This window comes from Pezoporus occidentalis, unplaced genomic scaffold (genome assembly GCF_034315485.1).
Source record: "Pezoporus occidentalis ecotype Australia unplaced genomic scaffold, CSIRO_AGI_Poc_V1 ctg19, whole genome shotgun sequence".
NCBI classification, from domain to species: Eukaryota; Metazoa; Chordata; class Aves; order Psittaciformes; family Psittacidae; genus Pezoporus; species Pezoporus occidentalis.
The window spans coordinates 8,265,417-8,292,479 of NW_026913748.1; the positions used below are offsets into that span (position 1 = coordinate 8,265,417).

The 27,063-nt window shown below is 40.3% G+C and overlaps 1 protein-coding gene across 26 annotated transcripts in view; it reads right to left on the minus strand.

Annotated features, from left to right (window-relative positions):
* Positions 1-27,063, minus strand: part of MICAL3 (microtubule associated monooxygenase, calponin and LIM domain containing 3) — a 186,433-nt gene that overhangs the window by 122,555 nt on the left and 36,815 nt on the right. The window lies entirely within an intron of this gene.

The window sequence follows — 27,063 nt, forward strand, 5'->3', positions numbered from 1 at the left end:
GATAACTGAGGAACACTCATTTGCAAAACCAAAGGGCAGACAGAAGGATCTAAGGCTGACAGAAATGAGCAGTTTCCTGAGCCATATCATGCTGTGACAACTGAGATTAGTAATGCTTCTTGTCCCATCCCTGTTATCAACTCAGAAGCTTCTTCCTAAACCCAGTTGTTTTTATAATCGATAGCTTTCTTTTAATTTCCAGTCCAAGTTCATACTTCTTCACTCCTGTGATGATACTAACCTATGCACTAGTTTCCTTCCTTTTCTATACGTATTTATGGACAATGCCACATCCCATCCTGATCTTCATTATACTGAGGCTAAATCATGCTCTCCTAGTCTAAGATAGGCTCTCTTTTCCTAGGCCTTCCAATAAGAACAACTGCATATTGTTGGGTTTGGGTTGGATTTTAGGGGTTTTGCAGCGGAGATTGTGTGTATGTAATTTTATGAAGGCCTACAGCTCTCCACTGCATATGGCCAGATGAATTCTCACAAGAGAATAGTGTAACAGGGTACATACTGCAGGTAAGACCCTCTTCTGACAATTCTGGGATACCTTTAGCCTCTTCCACATCTACAACCCAGTTCTAGTACACATTTTAATGTATGCATTCATTACAAAGATCACTATTTCTCCTCTATTGGTCATTCTCAAGTTAAAGGACTCCAGACTGTATCATTACTTTTTTTACACTATTTAATTTTATTTGTATCCTGTAAAGTCTAGTTCTTTCTAGAGAATATCAGTGCAAATATCAAGTTAGTCTCAAAGGATTAGCATCATGCCCCTCAACCTTAACCCCAACCTCCACTTCCTCTTTTAAATACAATTTGGTACTGTTTTTTTCCCAAGGAAGATGCCATGAAGTACAGTATTCACCCCAAACTCAAGCCTCACCCATTTTCCCAACTGAGCAGCACCACTTATAAGTAGCTTTTCATGTATAAGTGATGCAAGCATAAAGCATTATGTGGAATATATGATGCCTTATATAGAGCTAACAATGCTTCACAGTGCATTCATTAGCAGATAAGTATTTTGTGGTCATATCTCAGTGGCCTTCTTGTGGGTACAGCAGGGGCTTCAGAACACTGCACTTCCCAGGAAAGAATCAAAATGCCATACATGGGAAACTGACTGACCTCAAGCAACACCAGTAGGACGAAACGGCATCAGGGCTATCAGAAATGCACATGATCAAATTGTAAAAGAAACAAGTATGATACTTGGATACATCAGTCTCTCCAGAAAAGATTAAAATGTCTCTGGTCAGAAGACTAATAAAGCTTCACATGGAAGCTTCCCATGGGCTGTTAGGCTAGTCAAACTAACAAAAAACTTGCCATCAGCACTCCCAATCTCCCCTACTACTTGACCCATTTCTATCAACATAGTAAGTAAGGCAGAACACCTTCGATAGTTGCAGAAAAATGTGTGTTAGCTTTTGTACTGCAACGTTTGAAACCAGAGAAACAGGGTTCTAGAGCACTCTCCCATGCTAAATGCCCAAAGCAATTAAAGACTCAGTTTATTAATAGAATACAGTTTTCTGAGACTGAAAGGGAACAGACCACATCCTAGGATTTGCCTCTAAACTAGTGCAGTGCTTTGATATTACTGTACATATGCAGACATGAAAATATATACATAATTAATAAGCCAAGCCAGAATGATCTTGACCATGAAGGCAAACACGTATGCATTGCAAAAAAAGCTTTACTGAAGGTTCATAATGCTGTCCAAAATTATCAGCTTTCAAGATCTTTAACCGCAGAAAGATGCATTTCCTATCCAAGAAGCTGGTACAGTAGCCATTCCTGTAACCACCTGTCCTCTGACGCATGTGTTGTGCAGGGTGGGAAGAAGGATGAGGGAGGTGACCCCAGTCATTTGAAACGCCATTTCCTTGCAAGGATGGATGAAATTTCGCTTCTTACTCTATTTTAAAGAATTACACCCTTGAAAGCTGAAGGTGACAACAGACTTCCAGAAATTTGCCTATGTGCGCAGGGCTAAAAGTAAGCACTGTAACAGAACGGCTGTTTGGAATGAGAAAGGTTCATACAAGGTCCATACAGTTTCAAGAAAGCTGTGCTTTGGTAGTGCACCAGGATGAAGAAGCAGTATACTAAAAACTGCTGGTGCACTCCTGTATGTTGTTGACTTTGGAAAATGAAATCTGAATGTTGCTCTTCCCTGAAGGCTTAGATATGCTATGCAAAGGAATACTTCAGGCAATTTATGCTACATCTGTGTCTGCGCAGCTAATAAAGGAATTTAAGATGACTACAGGCTATACAGGTATAATCAGTTCACCGAATTACATCAGAGACTTTAAGAGGTAAGTACTGTTCTAGTCCTCCAAGCCTGTATTATACCGTGCAAGAGTCCATTATCCCAAAAGAAGAAAAAATACTTCATGTGCCTCTGAATTGCTCTTAAAAACAAAAGACAATAACAGTGTACTTGACTCAGGATTGCTCTAATCCAACCTTGAATGAGCTTTGTTTTTCCTTTTGTGTACATGCTATGTAACAGTGACTTTACTTCCATTAGTGTCTTGGCTAACCCCTCAGATCTGACAGTAATACAGCCATTAAGCAAGTGGGGTTTCAAGTTTAACAGAAAGATGAGTACTCATACATGTCCTTTACTTCAGTCCAGAGTTGTTGGCACATTTATAAGCAGCCATAGATTGAGACCTGCTAGTATGTTAGAGAAACACAATAAAAACAGCAGCAAGTTCACAGTATCTAGCTGTAAAGAAATTTGAACCTATGTCCTTGACAAGCTTCAGTATTATCCACTGGATACAAGAGGTGATCCCTTCGGCAGGCTGGATTGCTACCTGTTAAAGTGCAAAGTAACACTGAATCAATATGGCCAATAAAATAAGCACCTTGCTATTAAATGCTGTTTTCCCTGGAAGAATTTAAAGCACTGTAGAAACCTGTAAGGAGTTGACAACACTGCAACAGCTAGCTGCAGCAAGGTAGATGTGGTTGCAAAACATCTGCAAACAAACTCAATCCATTATCTAAGGTGGGTTTGTTTTTTCATCTACTAACTAAACATCACATCAACCTCTGCCCACAGCTATTTCAATCCTACCTCAGGTCAGCTCAACAAGTTTGGGGTATAATCTTCAGATGCACCATGCTTGGAGGACTAATGACCAAATTAAGTGAAGATGAGCTCTCCTTTCACAGAAATACAATGATGCTCTGTGGCTGGAGTGTCCAGGCTGGATGGCTCCCTCTCCTAGCAGTCTTTTCTACAGACTAGATGTAGTACTGAGCAACGTCCAGCCTGTTCCCCTCTTTTGGCTTCCTTCACTGAACATAAGAAGTTAAAATCATGTGCATGGAAAGAAAAACTAGTCTGTTCCAACTCAGCTATATTCAACAACATGAGTCAGTATGAAGCTTGACCCTAACAGTATCAAACTGGAGGTCTACCATGCAACTAGCTTTCCTCACATCAGTGTATCTGAATGCAGAAGGATCATTTCTAGGGGAAATGCATCCATGTTTGCCTATCTTTTCTTTGTTAGGGAAGCTAATTTGGCTGTTGATTAGGGAATGCACCAGCCTACTTTGTGTAAAATTCTTTATTTGATGAGTGGGCCAAATTAAGAAGCTGTGAGTCACAGAACCACAGAATAATTAATGCTGGAAAGGACCTCTGGAGATTGCCTAGTTTGATTCCACTGCTCAAAGCAGAGACAACTAGAATAGGTTACTCAGGACTATGCCCAGTTGGGCAAACTAGGAGATTGCCTAGTTTGATTCCACTGCTCAAAGCAGAGACAGCTAGAATAGGTTACTCAGGACTATGCCCAGTTGGGTTTTGAGTATCTCCAAGGATGAAGTCATGAGGGATGCTTTAAGCCTAACATAATACCCCTTCCAGCAGTCAGACATGCATATTTAACCTCAAGGCATTTTAATTTTTATGTAACCAAGCAATACGAGAGAGGATAGATGCCCAAGCCTTGGCATACATCACCCTAAAAGGTAAAGTCAAGAGAGCCAAAAGCAGCAAGTCTTTCTTTTCCCTATATTCATGAAACTCACAGAGTTCTCAGATTTCCTCCTTACCTTGAAACCAAATGAACTGTTTATTCACAGGCCTCATGGAACAGTAAACAAAAGAAAGCTTAACCCATGAAGACAACACATGAACCACCCCTGTAGCAGATGGGATTGTAGCTGTGAATCCCACTTCACGTTCTACTTTCTAAACAAAGGCAATACCTAGCCCAAGAGTTCAACTAAACTGCCTCCTCTCTGCTTGAAAATAGTTCTTATTGGTCCAGTTTGGTGACACCTGAACTTGCAGTAAACAAGCTCTGGGAGAATAAGAAAAACAACACTGAAGAGAACCTCAAGAAGCAATTATTGTGTTGGTCCAGATGTTGACCCGGCACAAGTTTCTTAGGAGTTGTGGTATGAAAGAGGTACCTAGTGATGAAAACAAAAATAGGAAAAAAAACATGCTATATTTTCCAAAAGTAGAGTGTAATTCCTGGCAGTGGGGCCACAGGCAGTAGCTATTCAGCTGGCAACTGACCCACAAGGTTTTAAATAGATAGTTCAAAGCCAGAGATTATTTTCTTATCCTGTGCTGTCAGTGTTACAAGGCTGTGAGGAATGGTAATACCGACGTACAGAGATGAATCAAAAATGTTTCACTTGATAATTAACTACCTTTGCTTTTAAAAAGCCACATTTTGGATGATTTGGAATATGTCAGTATAATTTATAACACTGGGTATCCGTAGAATCCAAAGACCCATGGTTCAGTTTTAGTGCAATCAAGAGGCTTTAGTTCTTGGAGGGTTATCATTTTCATTTTGACATATAAAGAACTTTCTCATTAAAATAAGGTTCATCTCTGGGATGAGAAGTTGTTTCTGGTGTCAGTTCATTGTACTACTTATAAGTACTTGGAAAAACAAGGGATTTTGCTAAGGTGGGAATAAAAGGTCACTTATGGGGAAGACAGGCTAAGAAACCAGCTGAGTAGGATGACCCTACAAACACCTGATTTAGAAAAATAGCCCTGTTTAGTGGATATCTATTACACACACACACGTTGGCCTGGAGATCCTCTAGCAGGTCAGCCCTCTTATGCCCGTGGTCCTTCTTCCTTTCCTCACCCACTAATAGGAGGGTCTGGCAACACGATTTGAGAAGATTATCAAGTCAAAGCTGGAAGTATGTTCCAGCCAGCAGTCTAAAAGTGAAGTTAATCATCTCAGCACCTTTAAAGGGGTAAGGCCTAGGAAAGATTGAGCAAAACTGTTTCCATTAATTGGTCTGAAACTAATCGCAAGGCATGTAAATGCCAAGTCTGATGGTATGGGTGAACAAGCCCTGGGCAATGGTTATTTGAGGCAACAGATGCTGGGAGATATAGAACATATTTCTTTACACTGTTCCACACAGATCATTTCATCAGTCTCATCACAACACTGAAGCTCTCAAGTCAGAGGTCTACACTAAAAAGAACTGATCAGTGTCTCCTCACAGGCGGCAGCCTAGGTAGGTGTGCTAAGCTAAATTCAACTACCGTATTGCCACACACTGTCACTGTGCAGACTTGTTCATAAACTTATGAATTTCTGTTGAAACTTGGAAAAAAATATCCCAAGCAACAATTTTCAGCTAAAACTTGTGCTATGGCACAACAATTCAAGTCTTTAGCCTAAAGAGGTCAGCTACTGCTTGTATTCACTGAGTTTCTTCTGCATTTGATACATTTATAGGCATCCTCCCTTTCACATAAAAAGGAGTCGGTCCTATTATAGGGACCCAATTTTTATTAAGAACAAGCTTATTCTCATTTAAAGAGAGAAGTCTGCACATCTGTAATTCTTGAATTATCAAGTGTTCAGGTTTTATGTGAAGTTTTTTCTTTAGTGACCTTGTTCCTTAAGTAAAATGCACGTCCCAGAGACAAAATAAGGCTCTGCAAATTATTAAACACATTGCTGCTCCTACAGCCCTTAAAAATCAATTATTTGAGGCCCATTTTAACTACCAAGTATTGAATATGCCATTAGGCACTTTTATTCCTTCCAAATTATTAATTTCAAAACTTGCTTCCTTACCATTTCTAAGTTCAAAAGCATTAATTACTTAAATGCTTGAGTTCTTCAGTTCACTGTTGAATGAAACAAAAAGGAGTGCAGATTTCTTTAGACTTTATTAAAACCACTAAAAAATAATACAAAGATTTAAAAATATCTTGGCATATCTAGTAATACTTTATGGATCACTATTATACAATGTTCAGTTTCGAGATAAGGTAAGCAACAGCATTTTAGTTGTCCTGAGGTTTGAATCTGCCACAAACAGAATGAGCAGGAAAAGCTACTGCTGGGGTTTTCTTTCTTTCTTTGTTTTTAGATCCTGCAGTTAAGTGAACCCTCCTAGAAAGAGCAGCGATTCCTTTCTATACTATCTATTACAGACTGGCAAGAAGAGTACAGGGAATAGTTTCTAGGATGAGGACAGAGAAGCCTTCCAAAATCAGCTGCTAGTCTTCTAAGCTTAAGGACACTCTTCTTGGACTATTCTGGTCACCAATAACTGGAATGGCACTAGAGATTCCAGAGGAAAAGCTCTGTTACCCATCACTGGCAAGTGAGCTCTGCTGAACTCTGTCAATGTATCTTGGAAGAATCCAATGTTTCACTTTCCCTACATTTATAGTACTGCTAGAACAGAACAAGGAATACAAACCATTAAGCATTTTTTAACGTCTTGTCTTCATTTTAAATGTCGAAATTTATTCAGAGCACTGCAGCGTACATTTCTCAAAAAAAAAAAAAAAAAGCATTTGAAAGGTAACTTCAGCCAAACGTGATGCGAAAATTCAATACCTCTACCCAAAACATAAGTACTAGCAGACACTTCTGCCTTCAAAAAGGCCAAAAGCAACATGCTTGTTCATCAAAACCAGTTCCTGAATTTTGCTACTTTCTCTTCCAGTCCTGTGGTTTCACTGGGTTTATTAAATTGTATCGCTTGGTATTATTAAGCACTTACTGAGACTGCAAAAAGGAACACCACCACTTCTGTGGTTGGAAGGCTAGCCACACAACCTTCCTGTTAATGCACTATTAGAAGCAATAACACAGATGCACCCAGGATCTCCGACCCAGAGTTTGCTTAAACCTATTTCACCTTATCACTGAAAGGTATCTGTTTCCCTTTCTCCCCGATTTTGGAAATGAGTTTCAGCTGTAGACCATGCTGCCACTACTCTTCCCTAACCAAACAAGATCAGCCTCTTCAGTCAGGGTCAGAGATTTGCTCTGACTCCTCACACGGCTGCAAACTATCACAAGAGAAATGAAAAAAGAAACACAAGATTTCTTGTCAGATGGGACCCAACCCTTAGGCACTAGTGGGATCTTCAGCTGGTTTATGCACATCATGAAGAGGCACCTACAGATACTCCTACACCTTAGACAAGAGGCTGTGAGACATGTAGTAATCTCCCTCATTTTGCAAAGTCGTGAAAGTTGATTAAAAAAAATAATAAATATCAACAAGTTCTTGGCAGAGGAAAAGATTTGTGTCAGTATTTCAGTATTTTACAAGACTCTGCAGCTCCAATTACCTCAGTATGACAACATGTCTGGAAAAAAGCTCTTCCCCCCCCCCCCCCCCCTTTTAGTTGCAGTAGCACTAAGTTGAACTAGAAGTTGCATAAGCACAAAAGCCAATAACACCCAGCCTGCTTACTGTCAAAGAAAAATTAGTTTGTCTAGATCTTCTCACTGAGTTTGGGTCTTCTGGATGCTTCAAGGAAACACATCTTTAAAAATGCAGATCCATTTCACCTAGCTTACCCCTTTTAAGAAAGGTTTCAATTGCTCATTTAATAGCCACATATTTAACTTCAGTGTTAAAACCCTGTTGATTTGTCACTGCCTTTTTTTGTGCTCTCAGCTGCTGTACACTAAGCAGAATTTCATTCCAGGATCCTAATTTGACTTTTTTAGGGCTACAGCTAACTGGCTCCCAAAACCACCTGGAAGAGCATCAAACGGGGCAGTGCAAAGGGCTGCCATCAGGAACTGTGACAAAACAGTAAAGAAAAGCTCATACCCACCATCAGAAGTGCTGTGGAAGAGAGTCAAACTGCATGTTTGCTCTATTATCAACTTGGCACACTCAAGGGAAATTGTGGAAGTCTGTTGTTCAAGTCATTTAAAATTAGACTATTAAAAAAAAAATATCAGGAGGAATAAGCCTTAGCTGTCGAGATTGTATTTCCTACAGTTTTGCAGAAAACTTAAGACAAATTTCCAGTTTATTTTTCATGCATGGGCAATAAGCTCGTGGAATGTGAATTACTGTAATGTTTGATGCTTAAGGGTTTAAACAGAACATTTGAACTCCAATATTATCCACACTATCCATTAATGTTCTTGGAGCTCTAGAGTATTTGGGTGCCTGACAAAATATATTTTTCACACTGAGTTTACAGGTCAGCAGAACACCTGATACTTGACCCCGAGTATTTACCCCAAGACATTGCTCCTCAAGCCCTCATACAACACAGCTATGGAGCATGACAGATGACAACCTTTATCCTATTTCTTTGGGAATCTTGACACAGGGAACACACTGTAAAAAGGTAGCATACATTACATTAGGTGAAAAGTTCCTGAATGAACAGAATTGCTTTTCCAGGTTATTGTCAGAAATCTAGTAGCTGCATATGTTATTTTAGTGCAAGAGCTTGTGCCACCACCACCCTCTGACAAAAAGAATACTTACTGTTTTCCAGAACAACAGTTTCTAAGCTTAAAAATAAAACAAAAATCAAAGTACATGTTGTCAGACAATATTAATTACAAAGGTGTCCACCTATCATGCATTCAAAAGCCAGATGATGCTGAAATCAAGGCTGTATGATACTACCTGTTATACTCTGGTCTAATTGCACTAGTACAACAAACAGGTCTCCCACCTCTGCCAATGCTTCCACTTGGCCAGTATTCACTCACACATGACCACCGACTTTTGAATACTTTTTTGTTGTAGTTGTTCTCCACATCCCTGTCAATTTTTCAGCATCGATGCTTTTACTTCACGTGACACAGGTTTCCAAACAGCTTTTCAAAGGACCAGGACATCCAGGTCCCCATTCAGAATTCTCCCAGAAGTTTCCCAAAGGGTCAACCAGATAAAATCTACACATTTGCAATGGGAGTACATCTGTGCTAAACCAAAAATTAATTTGTCTGTAACAGACAAAGATAATGATAACTTAATAAGAACGGTATAGAGAAAGGTGATTGTAGCTGTTCCGATTTTTAGTGTGATCATTTGTATTCAATATTAGTCACACAGTATCCACACAAACCGCAAATTAGAGCTACTTCTCTTTGCAAGTTAACTGTAGATGTCATGCCATATTTTTTAGTCAGACTATAAGAGGCTTGAGGAATTTAAAAGTCAAAGCTAAAAAGCCATTTCTAACCACATATTGAAAGTCTAGCAAGAGTCACAAAATGTATTTCAACAAAACCTGCAATTTTATCCAAGTAAATGTACATGTTTACTTGCATAAAGAAACCCTCAAAGCACTTCCCGTCAAGCGTATTTGTCCCTTTCTTGCTCTCAGTGCAAGTGAGTCACTTATACAGTGACTTAACTCTTAAGGCTTCCATGCAATTTTGGCTATACAATGAAAAGTAAGCTCAAAGTATTTCTTCAGCATACATCATCAACACTTACAAGAAGAGGTACAAAAACAATCAATATAATGGAAATTTCTATAGGACCTTGCCATATTAATTTTTTACTAAAGTTCACTTACAATCAAGAAAACTTTTCAAAGATCAAGCTTCAGGCTCTGGCTCAAGCATTTTAAGCATTATCATCTGATTCTCTGAGAATTCAGAGCACCAGTTCACAAGCTTACATACACAGGGTTGGGAAAAAACCTTAAGATCATCTAGTTTCAAACCCCCTGCCATAGGCAGGGACACCTTTCACTACATCAGGCTGCTTAAGGCCCTCTCCCTCAATTCATTCATACTTCATTCATACTAGCAAGTTTCAACTAAAGTTGTGAGCTACCAATATGGCTCTGAAAGGCCAAAAATCTTCACAGAATTATAGAATAGATGGGGTTGGAAGCGACATAAAAGGTCATCTAGTCCAACCCCAATGTATTGCCATAAGTTACTATTATTCAGCTTGAAAGCCTACATTACTTAACATCTTCAGCTAGCAAGCTGCTCAAAGAGCAGAGCTCCAGAGCATGCCTACCCTCCTGGAGTAGGCTTTGTTTGGGAAAATGTAAACCATCTGTGATGATCTGTCTTTCATGGGGTGAAGTTGTACCACAAAGCAGCTAAAGATATCACAAAATTATATGTTTGCAAGGAAGTAGCTAATTAAGCTTTGCCTCAGCAGGCAGAAAGCAACCACAGCTTGAACAACTACAATTTCTACAATAGTTTTGCATCTTTCTTTCCACAGCCAAAATACATGGTCCTCCAGATCCATTAAAGGGTTATGACTCACCTAGACAGCCCAGGTTAGATCTTTTTTTCAAATCAGCAGAGATTTTCATGTGGCACAATTAAATCTGAATTACATGGGTAACAAGTGCATCCAAAATCCAGAAGGGAGAAGTTTTAACGAAACAGGAAGAGAAGTTCAGCTGGAAACAATCCTGCAGCCAGGAAAGCACACACTGTCCTCAGTAGGAAATCTATTTACTCATCTTCAAAGCAGGAAGATGAGATATTCCTGAAAAAGTGCTAGATCAGATAAAGCAACAACTAAATTTAACTAGTGTCATTCAGTTTGCGTCCATCTTCAAGCCTCTGCCCATTCAAGCCCATGTTTAAACCCCACTTTTTGCCAGCTCAGCACCATTGTAGAAGAGAGCTACTGCAGCCTCCACAAAGCCTCCACTATGAGGAGTTCTATTTGACTGCAACATAAAATTTGCCCGTTTCGAAGCACTTTTTGAATTCTCAACTGATGCTGCCATCGCTTACGTGGTGCAGCAAAGCAAGCTGCTCCAGCATTCTTGCTTCCTTACTTCACTGCTCCTTTAGAACAACAACATATATCCTGCTGGCTAACCTCCTGTTTTCCAATTCTGCACTCCAGGGAAAAACCAATGCATTTCAGTTATGCGTACTTACATCACTACCTACCGAGGCAGGACAGAGTTCAGTTCATCCATTAAACCCTGCACTCTTTGGCAGACAGTGAAAGAGGTGCAGGTGTAAAGCAGGAATCTATCATTTGCGATTTAAAGGGTGAGGGTAGATCAGGTGTAACAGCACAGTAATAAGAGTGAGCCATGAGGCTCTTTGCTGAAGTTCTTAGAGCATATACAGACATTTTAGGGAGAACTGAATTACTATCACTTTTTTATTCTCCCCCCATCACAAACACACAGGGTGGTGGGCAGACAAACCCTTGGTGATGTGGCAGTTGGTTTTCTCTTCTCTCCCTAGAGGAGATAATTTCATGTAAGGAGCATGTATTTCAGAGTGCACATGGATCTCAGTGAAAGAAAATATCCAGAACTGTCATAAACTTTAAAATAAGGATTTCTGACCACAATGTGGCAAGATTGAGGTAGAAAGGGAGAAGAGGAAAAAGAACACTTGTTTTGAGACCTATTTTAAGTTCACGTCTCCAGGCAAAACAGCTTTTAGCATTGCTATCCTCAGTAAGAAGCTCCAGGGCCAGTTACTTTCATCTGTTGTTTTTTCTCTAAGGAATAACTAGGCTTGCATGCATAAAGTAGTCTAGCTTGGCTTGAGAGCATGCATGTGGGGGGAGGTGGGAAAATATACGAGTGGGCTGGAGGAGACAACAAGAAAATTGCAGTGCAAATACTGTTTACGAATGCTGCACAACACTGAGACCACCTCCTCAGTGGCTGAGGCAAATTATTAAATTAAACTCCAAACAACAGCAGCAGAGGTGGAGAGAAGCATGGTACTGTCTCGTCCTTCACCCCGAAGGGAGGCAGAAGGGCAAGAATGTTCCATGCAAAGCTCCTAAGAGGACAGAGGAAGTTCTTTAGTTTTCCCCAGAAATTAAGCACTTGGCTGCCAACTCCAGTGAAGGAAAGTTGGCCTCAACCTCAGCACAGCACCTCCAATGAACAGTATATACAAGCAGGGCTCTGAAAAAAGCCACTGGAACAAGAAGTAGTAACTTGGTACATAGAAAAAGGTGATTAGAAGTCAAAAGGAACTCAAGGACTGCCTATTCTGGCCATGAAAGCACAGTTCTACTGGTGCCTAGCCTACCCAGCAACGCTACCATTATGGGTTTCTATTTTTATGTGGAAAGTGAAAATGTAGATGATGTAGTTAGAAGCTTCTTGCCACTTTGCTGACTATTTTTTCTTATTTGAGGTTCAGGAAGGAATGTATAAACACTCCATTTATCAGCTGTACAAGCATGAGTGCTCTATGCCTGTTACTCTCTATATGACTACTTAATTTCTTTGGATTATCACTGACACCTTCTTAATTCTTTGTCTGCAAGGTCATCTGCAAGTACCATTTATGGCAGTTTTGCAGAAACACATGCCCTAAGAGCCTGACAGATTGCCAGCTCACTTCATTAAAAAAAAACCCTCTAGTGGTAACAGCTTTCTTCCACTGCTGACCAAGGCTGTGTTTGAACTGATGACCCTAAACTGAAGTGCTCCACATGTCAACTATCTGCTATGCCAAGTCAGCCCATAACACATGAATATGGGGAATTCTTAAAATGGAGCCAGTTGTTCTTCTCCTAGAAAAACAGAAGAGCTAGTAAATATGCTTTTAGTCATCTTAAAGCCTCTAAAAAAGACTCTTCGTCTTGACACGCCTTTCCTCCTCTTGCATATTCAGAATTTTCTATTACCCCAGCACATTCCCTAATCCCCTTACTGACAGCTTCTCTTAAGACTGTATCTGCACCCTCTTGGGATTACTTATGTGGTCAAACTCTGGCCTTCAAATAGCTTGTAAAGCAAGGGATGAACAATAAGGGGCAGGAGAAATGAATTCAGCATCAGCCAAACAGAACAATTCTGGTGCTTAGGGTTGGGCAAGTCTTGGAAAGGACTACAAAACTTCCCGTCATCATACTGCAGATCACCTGCCAAACAGTAATCAAAAGTAAAAGAAAACACTAAAAACCACCAAATAAGACCCACCAAAAAACACAACACCCCATCCCACACCAAAACCCTCAAAAAAAACCCAAACAAAACCACTAGAAGGACCACAAAAGGACCACTTTCAGTCCCAGTTACCATGCTGAAATGCAAAGTAACAGGCAAAACTTCACAGACAGATAGCCTCCGCCCTTGCTATAGCAACAGTCTGCCGCTCAGCCATTTATCAAGACTGCACAGCCACATGAACTGGAAAGCACTCTTCTTCAGACTCGTCAGCTGTTAATACCAAACCCCCATTTGTTACAGAGAGAACCTGTGACAAGCTTCACTACACTGAGAATGTGGCTAAGAAGGAGCTGCTTGAACACCTCGTCGACCGAATACTCATCTTAGTTAAGCAGCAAAACATTAAAAGTCTACTAATAGTAACTGCTTCCATTAACCTTTTAATAATGCTTCCATAGAGGCCATCTCTCCGACTTTTCCTTCACCATATACAAGCACAGAGATGCACAGCGGCCTCACTGGTTTCTGGAGATGGCATGGGGAGAGAAATTACGGACAATAAATACAAAACACTGCTTCAAGAATCCAAAAAGTTCCGTCAGCGTAACACCAAAAGCACCCAAGTTTGAGCTGCTCTCCAGGCTGAACTTTTTGACATAGCATCTGGTCACATGCTGAGCTCTACAAATGTGTATGGTAAAGGGAGTCCTTCCCCTGGAGTGCCAAACATAACAGGACCTACACGCATGACAGGCTCACAGAGGTTACCACAGCAATAGCTTTCTCTTCTGCTAGTGCACCATAGATGCATAGAGATGGTAAGCCTTAGGTGTTATAAAAACGGGAAGCTACAATTAGCTTAGCTCCTCTGTATTAAAGCTCTTAAGATGAATCATATTGCACAAGCACCTTTTGAACTGCCCTGACAATAGGCCTCTCGAAGCAGTATTCACACATGGATCTTCTCTCCAAAGCTGCTGTGCTACAAATCTTTAATTCACTCTCTCCAGAGCTGATGTGTTACTAACCTTGACAGAACAAAACAAAATGAGGTAAACAAACAACCCTTTTAAGTCTAATTTCTGAAGCCATTTAGACACTGAAAACGAAAGTGTTTGATCAGCGTACAGAAACAAGCAGACAGGAAAAGCTTGGACCTGAAAAAGATTCTGAAGGAAAACAGAAATCATTCCCAGCACAAGAGATTTCTGTCACTACTGCTGCCTCAAGGACCTAAAGATGACTAGCTCACGAGTATGTCTCAATTTGTAGTACCTTACATGCCCTTCTGACCAGTCCTTGGCCCAAGGGAATAAAAAAAAATGCCCCGAAGGAACAGCAAAGAAACTGTATTAATATTTATGCTCTTTAAGAACAATAATCTGTGAGTTGAAATATGTAATATGTAAACAGTTTACTACAGGTCAGAGTTAAAGTGTTCCATCATTCAGCCAAAGTTTCTTATTTATAAACTATTACATGAATCATAGTCTTTAAAAGACCTGTCAGCCTCCTGCTGAAAATAAGCAAAACGTTAGTCCTTGAAGTATCACACAAGCAGTAGCTATTTTTAGAATAAAGGACACTAAGTGAAGGTTATGAGGAGAGCAATGTAATTTGCAAATAAGCTCTTTGGAGCAGGAAGTGTCCAAATTTGGGTCTGTTTGAAACGAGTCATCTGTCACTTCTAGCCAAAAGCTTATTTTACACACACAAAGGTGCTGGTTGCTAGGAACAAAATACATCTGCCAATCATGAACACCAGCAACAGCCACCAAGCATCCAGAATAGAAGACAACAGAAGACAGACCCTCCCTCTACCCAATTTGAAGTTCAGGACAACTTGGGTGCTCTGAAGAAAGAGAAAGGAAGCTACACAGAAAGTAAGAGGGAGGAAAAGGAGGGATGGGCTCCTTTTCAACGACAGACAGATACAGCCACCATTTCAATTCATGTAATGCAACCATGGAGATCACATGAGCTCATCATATATACCCCTCTGCACAGACTGGTGGGGCAGGAGCAAGGTGGAATCAAATTGTTACACTGGACAGAGAATTCTTCTTCCAACAAAGAGTCTATCGGGCAGCCAGTACCCTGATCCCCACCAATGGCAGTTTGTGTTAGGAGCAGGCAGTATCTGCATGCAAGTCAACAGATGAGACTCAGAGGTAAGGATGATGAGGAGCCCTGCTGTATTATGGACAATTTGAGATTCAAGGAGTAAATATTATTCTCCCCTAGCTTCCAAATTAAATTTCAGCAGAGGAAAAAAGACCGGCCTGCATACTCCATATGATTACACCACAGCAAGGAAGAACAGGCTAGTACAAAAGCCTCATGAAAACATCTAGCCAGAAACTTCCCTGTACGGGTCATTTCTGGGCTTGTTCTCTTCTCCCTAGCACGAACTATTCCACATAACTATTTTCATTTCATTGAAACATCTCTTTGGGGCTGTGGGGGGAGCTATGAATACGAGATGTACTTTTTATAGGTAGGTGTATTTTCCCCACCATATATATGCTTGCTCACTTTGCAGGCACGTAAGCCTTTGGTTACTTTATATTCAATAGCATTCGTTTACTTGAAGTTCCAGACTTTGTTTTATTGTTACTGTTCCTCACACATACCCTGGGTACTTAGGTGGCTAAGTATCAAATGCAGCATCATCTCCAAGACCTTATTAGATCAGAATTCTTCATGCTTTATTACACCCCATATCCCCTGAATATGCTTCTATGCAAGTTAAAACTTTTAAATTACTGTTTAAGAATAAAACACAGTATTTTATTGTGCGTCTAGAGAAAGGTGAGCAGTTTTGCAAGCAGTTCACAGACGCTGATTATTTGAGACAAACCTAACTTCTTTCAGCATGTGACTGGATTCAGATTGCCACAGCTGCAGCCTCAAAGACTTGGGCTATCACTAATTATTTTGAATATAAGCAGAAGCAGGAATTACCCCTTTAAGTCTAGAACCCTGCTAGCTGATCTTGCCCAGAATAACATCTAACATATCATTAGCATACAATTAAACCAGTGCTAGAGCCAAGATTGTTACCTGGTCACCATAAAACTCCTGAAGGGAGGAACTAAGCTGAAAGGCGACAGCTCTACCAGACTACTTTCAGCAGCATCTTAAGACTCTTCCCACCAATCAGGAGTATTTCTGTTTAAGGCTTGGCATTTTCTTCAGCATGCTATACGACACAATAGCAGACAAGTTCTGGATTAACTACAAAGTTCAAACCAAGTAAAGTAGTCCTATATAGAGATTAACTAATTTTAACCATCTTAAAGTTTCAAATTTAACACACTTCACCAGAAAAGACTTGCATATTTTTATTAATTCCTTCAGCTAGACAGTTGACATGACTTACAAATCTTTGTACCAGCATTGGCTACCACGCTTTGCAAGATGGAAAGAACACTGACGTTAGAGTAATACAGTAAGAAAAATCCATGACCCCATTTTCTGTTTTAACCTGCTTTAAAAGCCAATGTTTCTGCATACATTTTGAGGTCTTCAGCCACTGCTTGGCCAAAGAATTCAAGGGATTTCCAACAAAGTGAAGCCTCCAGGCCCCACACATTAAAAATATCTCCCTTAAAATTCTGCTAGCCTGGGGGAATTGTGTGTTACTTTTATTTAAACTAAGCCAAAGATCTGAACAAGGACTTTGCTGGACTAATGGTATTAAATGCCAAATGTGTATCTCCCTGAACTAGACATGAAACAAAAAGCTAAATCTACACCTGCTCCCCAAATCAGTCTGAGCCCAACTCCAACTGGGAAGGAAAAAAAAGCCAGTGACCAGCAGACTTACCCAAGTTCTTCTAGAAAAGATAAGACATGATGGTATGCAACTGCCATGTGCCTAACCTATCTTTTTTGGGATGTGATAAATAAGCTTTGGACAGCACAGCTACCCTCCCCAGTTCTTTGTGAACCAATGCAACACCCAAACATCTCTCCGTCAGGAAGCACCGCAACCACTTAGAAACCACTCGATGAATATCCAGCAAACCTGTTCTTCTCCCACAGGAGATATTCTCCCACAATATCCACACTGTGCCCTGAACTTGAAAGAGTCCTTATGGCAGTGTTCCTGAATCCGGAAGGAAGGCTTTATGGTAAGTACTAAACAAACATGTGGCTAGGGCTTGCTTTTAAGAGGCTACTTCACCTGATAAAGTGGCAGGAATAACACTGATAACACCTTAATAGAAGGATGAAGCCTCAGCTTATCTTAACATCACAAGTACAAAGGTGTAAAATAGTACAGGGTTTTTTTCCACATTTCTGCATACTTTAAGAGAAGGGGAAATGAGGGAAGCCTCAGACTCTTCCTGTACTTCAGCACAGAAATCATGAAAGATAATCTCCCTTCAGGGCCACAAACAAACTAATTGGAAAGAGCTGTTAGATAATGAGTCAACAACACAAGGGATGTGACAAGAAGTTGCTTTGGCAATTTGCAAACCTGCTTCTAATGTATTGAGAAGCTTAGGTAGTTTTCTATTAGAATCATAATTAACAGCTAGCAGGCCACTTCCAAGAGGAGACTTCAACTTCTATTTTACATTTATATCTCCATCAACATATTTGTGTAACTGTGGATTCACATGCTCTTCTTACATAAGAAAATACTTTCAGTTAACAGTTGGTGAATGGACTCTGTTAGTATTTCTTTAAGATCCAGCTGCCTATGCTATGTGTCTGTTAAGTCTACTTGTACAGTCTCTTCAGAGGCCATCCTCAGAAAGAATCATCTCCAGGCTTACTGCAGAAGTGAACGGAAGTCACACAAACTGAAGTGTCCATCAAAAAGTCATTTCACTATAGTCATCTTTGTGTCTGTCCTACATCATGTTTACTTTGAAGAGTTAACTGTTTATTCCATTTAACAGAAAGGCTTATCAATAAAATAATTTGTTTCCTACAAAGCCACAAGTGAAGGTTGCTGAAGCAAAGCAAAATTTAAACCTCTGATCTAGGAGACAATGTCACCTTCAGATTCAAATGGGGACCACTAGCACCAGTGCTGGAAAAATTAAGGCAGACAAAACATCAGCACACAGACTATGAGGCAGGATTTAAAAGCAAGAGCTTAAAGCTCTCTTGACCTTAAAACCTGAAAGTAACCCTGGAATCCCTGTGACTGGGAAGTGATTCAGGACCTCCAAGCTCAATGTGCAAGACAGGGCTAGAACTATCTTAGCTCAAACTACAATGGAAGCACTCTCCTTCCTTCCTCCTTTTTTCCTCAGTAAGCCTTCCATGTCTCCTGAACTGTGGAGAGGATATGCCTGTCAGTTCACTGGCAGCAATTTGCAGGATACCATCCCAAGAACAGAATTTCAGAGGAAATACTGTAGACACATGGAACAGGCTGCACATCTGAATATACCCCCATCAGAGGTAGCTACTGCAAAACAGATCATCCAGCTCTGCAGACAGCTCCTCGTATTTTTTTACTATCAATGCCCCCTACCAGGAAGTCCAGATTCCTCTCCACCTAGATTGATTTCTGCCTTTCCACTAGGATATATCTGCAATATATCTTATAAAGTTCTTCTAAAAAAAAAACAGACCTTCCTCAGAGTGGTAGAACACAGAGTAAGTGGGAAAATTAGCTCCTGATATTCTGCAGAAGACCTATTCAATGTCTACTCTTCCCTGACTGGAAAGTTTCTCCTTAACAGTTCACAGCCATCAGGGAACACAAAACAAGAGTGTATCTGTATAGGTGGCCTTTCCTGATATGACCTTCAAAGTCTAAATGAAATTCAGGTTGATTAAATTGTCACATACATAATAAACTCACCAAGCTCACATAATGTAAATCCTTTCCTAATTCAGAGTCCTGTTCTAACAAGAACACTATGAAAACACTCCCAACACTAACTATTTCAGGGTCCATTTGGTTGGCTTTTTTTTCCCTCGCCTAGAAATTGAGACATTCCTCAGTTCAAAGTTAACTTCTAATAAACTAATCTGTCCAGAGTCCCAGGTTGTCAAGGATTCAAGCTCCTCATATGGCTGAATTTCACTTCAAGTTTATTTTTGGATTTGCCAACTTATTCCTCGAAAATAATCAGCCATGATTTAAAAAAAAAAAAAAAAAAGGGGAGAGGGGGGAGAAACCCCACACAAAACACACCACAACTTTATGGATCAAATCACCTTAATCACACGGAGACAACTACTAAACTATGTGACAGACAGCTGCTGCTTTGACACAAAGATGTCCAAATTATAAAAACTGATACCAAAAAGCTTTACAGCACTTTACTCTGAAGTGATTATAATGGCCAAAGTTTATTACCCAGTTTTCCCAAAATGCCTATCTCCTCTCTAAACATTTGTTCTTACATAGGTCTATAAAGCTGGCTATTTTCAGAAGAACTTAAAATATCTGCACATCCAAATCCCACCAAGTCTTACCACGATCTGAATCCTATTTTCCTTAGGCCCTCTAGGAAGTCCTACAAGAAGCAAGCTTTGCCACAAAAAGCCAGCTGCTTCTGCTGTGTCTGTGTCTAATCCTAGAAAGGCGTCCTCAGAGAGCTTGGAAGCATACCTAGACAGAGTGCAGAACATCACATCCTCACTATTGAGAATGACACCAGCACACCTATCAGTGCAAGGATGGCTTTCACCCACACAGGTATCCACATTGTCAGAAACCTTCTTCACAGTTAAATAACAAAGTCATAATCAAGGACACTTGCCACAAACCCCAAACTACAGAACACCCTCAGTCAAGTTCTGCTGTTCCACATCCTGCCCATGCCATTAACCATCCTTTCTTTTTCCTACAGATGCCAGCCCAGACCCTTTCACTAGCAGGATAAATTCACTTCAACAGTTAAATGTTGCCCTACTCAAAACAAGAATACACATGCACAAACACGTTCTACACACACGAGGATCTCCTCAGCCAGTCTAGCACTTCAAATACAGGGACACAAAGATCTGGCTTTTCAAGAGCAGTATCAGTCCTGTAACAAAATACAGAGCAAGCTGACAGCAACTGCTGATAGAGCCAAGCCCTTTCCTAAAAACATCAACCCTATAGTTATCTTCTTTGCACAGAGTGCTTTGTGCTCCTCCAAACATGGAGCTTTCCTAACATGAGAGGGAAAAGGCTAAGAAAGCAAGATGCAAAGCAGCTGGTCTGGTTTATGGGCTGTAGCCCAGTAAAGCAGATAATTCTAGCACATAAAATAACACCACGAGCATTAGAGCATTCCTTGGGAACAGAATGGGAAAAAAATTGTTACTTGTTAAATGCTGTATTTCTAACACCTCACTGCAAACAACAAAAAGTGCTTGTGCTGTTCCCATTTAGGGGGATAGCTGCAAAGAGGCACACAAGTTTTCTGTAGAATTCACTTATTCTGTCCCTGTTATATTCAAAACAACGGTTTCAATACATACTTGAGACTTATTTCTCCTATCTGTAATAAGGCCTATAAACAAGTCTTACTTAGACAAGATATATATCACACATTACTGCTGAAAGTAATACTTAAACCTGTTTAACAAAAGAGACTAGAATAGGGCACCTCTGTCAGAACTGGGCTAATGTCAACAGGCCTGTCTTAAAGCAAAGAGCACCAGTAACCTGATGTCGTGGTTTAAACCCAGGCCAAATTTAACTATCTGGTGCCTCTGCTCCTATTTCAGAGAAGAACCAAGCAGCACTGCAATAACTGCATGTTTGCGAAATGAACAGCTCTCCCCCATTGTAATGTCTGAACATTGTAAGTAGAAGAGAACATAATGTTTCTACAAACCAGGCTGCAACAGTGTGCAAGAAGCAGCTTCAGAGAAGCTCTGAGAATTGGCATGCCTACCCTAATGCCCATTAAATTTCTTCAAATCCAAGTACGTTCTCTCGTTCTAGGAATGTTTATGTCTTTTCAGCACAAGAGAAAACCAGTTCTGAACAGAAAAGCTGAACACGACACATTGTCTAGCTGACAAAAATGTGACTGAAATTTCACTCACTCAGCATAGGATGCAGTTGAGTTGAAACCTGTAAGCAGTAGAGCATTTTCAAGGAAACAAGATAATGAAGGCAAGTATTTCTTCAGTGTGCCAAAATGAATCTCCACTGCTTAACCCAAACACAAGTAGGGACCATAAGCCTGGTAATTCACAAGCACATGAAAAACAACTCAAAAGTCTTACTACTGCAAACTGCAAGCACTTGATAGTGCTGCTCTGGGCCCTATGCAACAATAGTAGGAAATGGAAGTATCTTGCCTTTTTCAGTCAAAACATACAAAATATGAACACACTATGAACACACAGCATCTTTCAAGTAGCCTCTCTTATACAGAAAAGTAGAGGAAATTTTCAAATGTGAGAAATCCTCCTATGCCAAAGCTGCTTCATGAAGTGCAGCCGGCTCCTCTCACAGCCCAGATCTGACCTTCTGCTTCCCCCCACCAAAGAACTGGCACTTACAGGAGAATCACAAGTAAACGATTCACTTTCTCTGATAACCATTCCAAAGAAGGAAGCTGTCTAGCACTTAAATGATTACAGTGGGGCTTTTCCTTACCATTAACTAACCTTAAACATTCTCTGTATTTACAAGTCTGACACTTCACTGGGGTCACAGCCTTGGATTTCTAATCATGAATCTTCTTTTTCTGTGAAACATACAGAATTCACAGCTCACTATGGATACCAGGAAGAAGGAAGAAGCACAAAGCTGACATCTGCCTGGGGTCCCAAAATAGCTTCAATGGATCATTTGAATTCAGGTTTGCTAGGAAGGCCACTTGGAAAGATAAAAATCTATCAGTCTAGCATAACAAAACTGATCCTCAAGAGGAGTAAGAAGTACCTTTGGCCCACAGATTCTGGTTGCAATGCAGCCTGGGCTTAGAGGCTACTTCTATAACATTCTTATGTGAGAAAGCCCTAGGGAAATGACAACAAAAGAACAAAACCCCATCAAACAGGGAGACAGCAGACCCTTGATACAACTATCACTAAACAAAAGAAAATTGGGGAAAGGTGCCTTTCACTTTTCCTTAACCAGAGATCTAGAATACATACGGAGGCTGAAGACATAACTCAATCACAGAACAAGTACCTCCTAGGCCTCCAGTCAAAAAACACAGCTCCAGCTTAGATTTGTGGCCTCTCGTCCAATTGCCTAGAAGAGGGGATTTCTGTCTTTAAAAGAGAAATTACAACAAGAAGTTTAAAACAGCCAGGTATCATCACTACCATCAACCACTGCTGTTTACCAACAAAGAAGTCCCAGTTGTGCCTTCATATCCAGTAGGTCAGCCATTCAAGAAAACCCTACTCAGAACCTGTGAAATGTATCTTAGATGAGTCTGTGAAAAAAAACAACTAGCCAGATGAGGAAAATAAGCAAGTCATTTGATCATTTCAGTGTTTTAAAAAGTCAGAGCTGAGCCAAAAAAAAGCCACCATAGCTTCCTTCAGCTAACTGCACATTCTCATATTTGCCCCTTATGCTCCTATGTAAAATAAGAAAACACAGCGACCAGTCTAGGGGTTGTGTTGACTTCCTTTCATGCCTCATCACCAGTGCCAGTACTGGTCTAGGAATCGTTCACTAATTATCCTTCTACAAAACCAGAAGTGAACACTTCTACACACACAGGAAAACCTCCCCCTCTCAGTCGGAAGTGCTACAGTCATAAAAAGCTGGAGTCTTTCAAAAGTATGATAAAAATACACGTCAGGCTTACTATAGTGAATAAGCTGACTTAAGATGACAGAAGCCATGTAAAGCTGTTCTGCCTACTTCCCTTCTGAAGGCAGTAGTACCAATTTCTTTTTTTTTTTGTTACTCTGATATTTCACTCCTATTAATATGTGAAGCAGGAGCAGAAAGAGTTCTGTGAGATTCTACATATTAGCCCTGACAAACTGAACTCCCTCTTTCCTATCAGTTAACTTGAAGCACACGGAGAAAGATTTCCAAGATGCTACCTAACAACTTGTGGACGTTATTTCCTTAAGTCAGTTTGCAATCAAGTAATTCAGTGTGACCACAATCAAAAGGCACACAAGAACAAACAGGGAAGAAAGCATCTGCAATCACAGTGCCTGATATTAAAAAATGATACCCAAGGGCATAGTGATTTCAAGGGAGGAAATCTATCCCCTGGGAAACCTCATAACTAGATGTAGCACACACTGTCTCATACCAGAAGCAGAATGCTACATACTGCAATATGGGTTAGTGTGTGCATATTGATCCTCAGTTATCAACTCCAATTCTGTTGAAGTCTGAAACTCCTATCATTGGATTGCCTATTAATTCGCTAGTTTCCACTGTATGAAACTGTTCATCCATTGAGTTCTGCCCGTCAGGTTTTTTCACCTGTTGTAATAAGACAACTTAAGAAACCAGCAGGTATGAATGCTGCCCAAACTAGCATTATACTAAAATTACAGAAGGGACTAGCTAATAAATAACCCTGTGTTCCCCTCCTGTGAATCAGCACTCTTTCAACATTTAAATCGGAATGATAGTTGCAACAACAGAAATATTTCAGATTTAAATACTGAAGTTTTGGCTACAGTATAATTTCATTAAAGAAACAGAAGTGGATCGTGGGGACCATCAGGTATGATGGAAATTTCAGAAATACTTCAAGTGTTAAGAGAGGCTTCAATAACACTGTAGCTAGGCAAATTATATGATACTATTAATTTCAGAAGCATTCTTGTAACTAAATACCAACTTCCAGCAGATCATATTCTGCAATGTAACTATGAATCACTGATCTCAAGAACAGCAAGCACAGGGGGAAGGGACACTTCTGTCACAGTCTGAACTTGATGCATACATCCCTCCCAAGAAATAACTCTCAACACGCACTCCAATGAAACTGCCACTTCACCACCAGCCACATAAATTTTACATTGCAGAGAATATCAACTATTGTGAGGTTCACTTTAACACCATTCACTTTCTCACCTGTAGGAGCACTCAGCTTGCCCTCTTAGGGATGTAAACAGTGTTAAACAACAGCAGTTCCCATTCACAAAGTCACAGGAAGCACGAGGATTGCATTAAGACGTTCAGCAAGTGGTAGTTATGCTTAAAAAGAACCCCTAGGGTTCATGGCTCTTGGGAAGGGAAGAGAAGGTAGGAATATTTGCTTTTTAATACTGTTCTGTAAGTATGCCTTTGTATACACTGTATGTGCCAAGTGGCACAGTTACAAGATATCACAATTTTCCCAGGCCTGCATCTATTCACACCCACCCCAGTATCTTGCAAATCCATACCCGTGTGCATATGTAAAAACAGACTTAGGGCTTCATTAGTATATGCATAAATATTCATTAGTTGCTATTCATGCCCACAAACACATATATCACCATCTGCAAGATAGTGAAAAGTGTCCTCTTAACGTACTGATCCCAGGAACAGGAAGAGACCTAGATTATCATCCTAGCTATGCCTAAGCTTATGAAGGTCAACTACAAGACAATAAGGCTGCATTTCATTTATCTCCCTTCAAAAGCTGAAGGCATGCTTTTATTGCTTTTGTAAAAGGCCAGAACACCTTGAGATGAAAGAACTCCAGTGCAGTGTTAGATCAATTGTATTTTCAGCAGTTTAAAAGGCAGCGCTGCTTTCCTAGATAGGAACAGACCACAGACAGAAATCCTACAGTGCTGCAAGTGCCTATCTAAACTAGAGGGCAAAGTACAGGAGAAAGCAACTATCAGTATCATTCCTCTGCATACTCCACCCTGGTTCCTACGGAAGTTCTGTGAAACAGGGAAGACAGCTAGGTCCTTTTCCAGGTTTACTTCCTTTCAATTTCTCTTGTAGGTTTGTATAACTGAGTAACACTGAGACACAGTGAGGATAGGGCCCCTGATGTTTCACCAGCATTTATTTTTAAGGCGACACTGACTTTGCCTGGTTTGCACTCCTCATTCACAGAGCAGGCAGGGCATCTTATTTCAAGTCTCTCTGCAGAGGCAAGAAACTCCATTCCAGAAAGCCAGGACAAGTGAGACAAGTCACCTCCCATCACTCCCAGAGTACACTGAGGGTTTAAGCCCATTCCATCCAATCCCTTCATAAACAAGGCCTGACATATGGTCCACCCCTACTTATTTTTATGTGAAAACACCACCCCAAGGCCACATAGTAGTAAAAGGTGCCTTTCTGAATCAGTGAAAAGCCCTTTGGAGGAATAAAAGGGGAACTACATGGCTTGAATCATCCAGCGTAACACATATAGGTACTTTAAATATCCAGCTGCAAACCAGCTTTACCAAAAAAAGAACAAATCAACACAGCTGTTCCATGTTCCAACTTTTTCCTAAGCTGCTCCTAATGGCCAATCAGCAGGGCAATGCAGCCATTGCTTCAGTTATTAGAAGCCTCAAGTTTTTCAGATATTCAGTAGTCATCAAGAATGGATAAGTAGCATATATTTTGCTAGTACAAATATTATGAGGCCATGTACAGGAAGAAGTGATTTTTTAATTAGAAACCCAGCTGATACAGACAGAAGTGACCATGTTGACAAGTGCAAAAGCACACCTGAAGAAGTTCGATGAGCTAAGAGGGAAAGCAGATACCAGGTAACAGAACAACTACTTTCTCTCAGAAGTGCTGCTCCTTCCGTCTCTCAGCTGGGTCCCTAAAGACACAGAACATTGTCAGAACACAAGCCTAGGCACCAAAACCCTACACCAGAAAAATAATGATGATTAAACAGAAATAGTGATTTTATGGCACCTCATCTAACCACTAACTGTATCTGCTCTCCTTTATTAACTTGCATTTGATACCTTTTTCTTTCATAGAAGCTACAGCCTTTTAACACTTCCTGAAAACATTCCTCCCTTCTCTCCACAGGTATCAACTAAGTCCACCCCAACACAACATCATCAAGCAAAAACTTTTATCATTCGCTTACCCCTCTACAAAGTATAGCACTGAGAGCAGCCTTATCCTCACTTCACCACCAAACCACCCCCACCTGCCTATGCATGCCATCACAACAGTTGTGGGACCATACAGTAAACCCAACCAGGTTCACTATGTTGTATTCCAACAAGGTTATTTTTAAACACAGATCACTTTTCCGATCAGACTCTTTATGCACATCCAGACAGCTGTGCTGTGTGACAAGAGGACACAGCACCCCCAGGATAAAAAAAAACAACACAAAAACAGAGCAGCTGGAGGTAGGGGCACTGCCCAAGACACTCCTAAAAACATTCCCTTTGGAATTGTTTTCCTTTTGTATTTAGTTTTAATGATTGCTTCTATTATTTCAGATCTGAAGAACCTGGAGCTGTAAAGCCTATTTACTGAAAAGGAATGCACTTCACTGAACAATATAGCTATAGGAAAGCTCTAAAGTCTGCTTTTAAGAACAATGAACAGTTGTCTTGATTTAGTATCTTCAAAGTATTGTAACTCTGCTATCATCAATATTTAAACCAAGGGGAGAAAACACAACTCTCATAGCAAGCACTCTATTTACTTTACCCCACTGGCTCTGCAGTAACAGAGCTTAGCTGAGAAAAGTCCTGGTTTTAATAATGCTGCCATGCCAGGGAAAGGAAAATCATTTTTATAAGTGAAAAGCAGAAGTCAAACAAGAAAGGAATTTTGTTTGTTTCTAGAGCTGCCTTTTTGTTTAAGAAAACACAATGGAAAGCATAAAAATTTCAGAAGAATGAAGTGGACAACAGTGCCCTAAGGGAAAGGGAAGGAATAGAGAGGCTCCAAAAGCAAGCAAGAGTTACTGGCCTGTAGAGCTGGTGCAGAGCCAAAACCCCCACACACCTAAAAGTATATATTTATGATTATGCATGGTCTGTCTTCTCAA